Source organism: Piliocolobus tephrosceles, chromosome 19 (genome assembly GCF_002776525.5).
Source record: "Piliocolobus tephrosceles isolate RC106 chromosome 19, ASM277652v3, whole genome shotgun sequence".
Classification (NCBI taxonomy): domain Eukaryota; kingdom Metazoa; phylum Chordata; class Mammalia; order Primates; family Cercopithecidae; genus Piliocolobus; species Piliocolobus tephrosceles.
Window position 1 is genome coordinate 33442830 of NC_045452.1, and position 2499 is coordinate 33445328.

Genomic DNA, 2499 nt, shown 5'->3' on the forward strand with positions numbered 1-2499 from the left:
TCCACACTGCAGAGACACTGGAGAGGGCTGTCCACACTGCAGGAGACGTGGGGGTATTGGAGGCTGGCACACACTGGAGAGGCCCGTCTACACCCCAGGAGACCTGGCAGTGTGATCCTTCTGTAACTGGGCAGGTGGGGGCTTCGCTTCCTCAGGGGCCTCTTCCAGGGTCAACTGTGGCACAGAGAATGGAACCAAAGTCCCTTATAATCTCCCATCAGTGGGAGCCCTTACAAACACTTGGTGATTACACGGCTTCCAGAGATTGAGTAAATATTTACATTCCAGACTAGCTTGTTGATAAATATCCCTAACAGGAGTTCCTGGACTTCAAGGGAATGAATTCTTAGTGGATATCTGTGACTACTTTAAAACCGAGATCTAATTTCCAAAGAGAAAGCACAGACCCTGCGCGTCGGCTCCATGTGTGCCCCGGCACCCCATGCTGCCTCCGTGTGGGTCCCCTCGGCGCCCTGTGCTGCCTCCTTCCCCCCGGCACCCCATGCTGCCTCCGTGTGGGTCCCCCCGGCGCCCCGTGCTGCCTCCGTGTGGGTCCCCCCAGCACCCTGTGCTACCTCCGTGTGGGTCCCCCCAGCACCCTGTGCTGCCTCCTGGACCCCTGGGACTGAGTGTGTTAACCTCCCCTCCCAAGCCCGGGACTGGGTGTATCAGCCGCCCCCTCCCAAGCCCGGTGCTTGGTGGTTCCATATGCTTCCAATGCTTGGTACTGATGGTTTAATTTTGATCATTTCGGTGAGTGCGTAGTGGTAACTCATTGTGATTTAATGTGTATTTTCCTAGTAACTAATGGTTTTAAGCACTTTTCAGACGTCAGAGAAACGTCAATAAACACCACAGTGAGGGGCTGCTTCGCATTCACCGAGACGGCTGCGCTAAATGGTACCCAGCTCCTTCCTCTCCTAGGCCCAGGCCAAGAGGACTGAAAACCACATCCACACAGACGCTCACAAAGGCACAAAGACAGTCGCACAAAGGCACAGCAGCATTACTCAGCTGAAAGGTGCCCATTGATCGGTGAGTAGATGAAGGCCATGTGGTGCAGCCGCAGAGTAAACCGTTACTCACCCACAGCTGGGAGTGAGGTACTGACATGCGCCACAGCGCCCATGAACACGGGAAACGCTACATGATGAAGGCACAGCGCCCATGAACACGGGAAATGCTACATGATGAAGGCACAGCGCCCGCGAACACGGGAAATGCTACGTGAGGAAGACGCAGAAGCCGTGGAGCACGTGATCTCACGTGTCTGAGATGTCCAGAGCAGGTAAACCCAGGGTGGGAAGTACATGATGAGTTACCCGAACCCTGGGAGGGACTGAGTGGGTGTGAGCTGCATTCTGAGTGGTGGGAATGTGCTGGAATCAGAGCATGGTGGCCACGCACATCTCTGTGAATATATCAGAAAACCACAGGGCTGTACACTTTACAGTGGTGAATTCAATGGTATGTGAATTACATCTCAATTAAAAAACACTGCATTCTTGGCTGAAAAAAAGAAGAAAAGAAAAATGAAAACAAAGTGTCACACGTTTCCTGAGAAAATGTGGAACTGTTTACAAAGGAGCACAAAAAATAAATGACAAAGCGCCAATAAGCCGCCCGACGCCACCCACCAGGCACATCCTCCACGGCGTGCTCTGTGTGACCAGAGGAGGGGCTCCCGCCTGGAAGCCCAACACTTTGGGAGGCCAAGGTGGGCAGATTGCTTGAGCCCAGGAGTTGCAGACCAGCCTGGACAATGGAGTGAGGTTCCGTCTTTACCAAAAAAAAAAAACAAAACCAAAAATAGCAGGGTGTGGTGGCGCACGCCTGTAATCCCAATCACTCAGGAGGCTGAGTTGGGAGGATGACTTGAGCCTGAAAGGCGGAGGCTGCGGTGAGCTGAGATCTCGCTACTGCACTCCAACTTGGGCGACAGAGTGACTCCATCGCAAAAAAAGAAAAGAAAAGAAAAGAGAATTTTCTAGGCATGAAGACATCTACACATCAATATGTGGTTTTAAAAAAAAAGGATCCCTTCAGGTTTCTGTTTGTAACTTGCTTGTTTCCCATGTATCAATATCATGTACACCCTTTGATTTCAATTCATAGATATTGCTTAAAAAGTTAGAAGTACACTGAACACTGTGCCAGAGTCTCTGGAAGGAGGAAGGCTGTGCCCCAGGCTCCCAAAGCCCAGCAGGCCCGCAGTCCACCAGGGCCAACAGACGTGGGGAGAACTCAGCCCAGCAGCAGCCGCCGACACAGGGGTGCAGCAGGTGGGAAGGGGACCAGCCCGGGGCACGTGTCGGTGGGTTTGGGACCGACCAAGGGGCTGCAGCTGCCACTGGGCTATGCTGTGAGATGAGCCTGGCGCTAGCCTGGAGGCCGAGGATGCGGGGAGCTGCCGTTACAGGTCAGGCTGCGCTGACATGGAGGCCGAGGATGCGGGGAGCTGCCGTTACAGGTCAGGCTGCGCTGACATGGAGGCCGAGG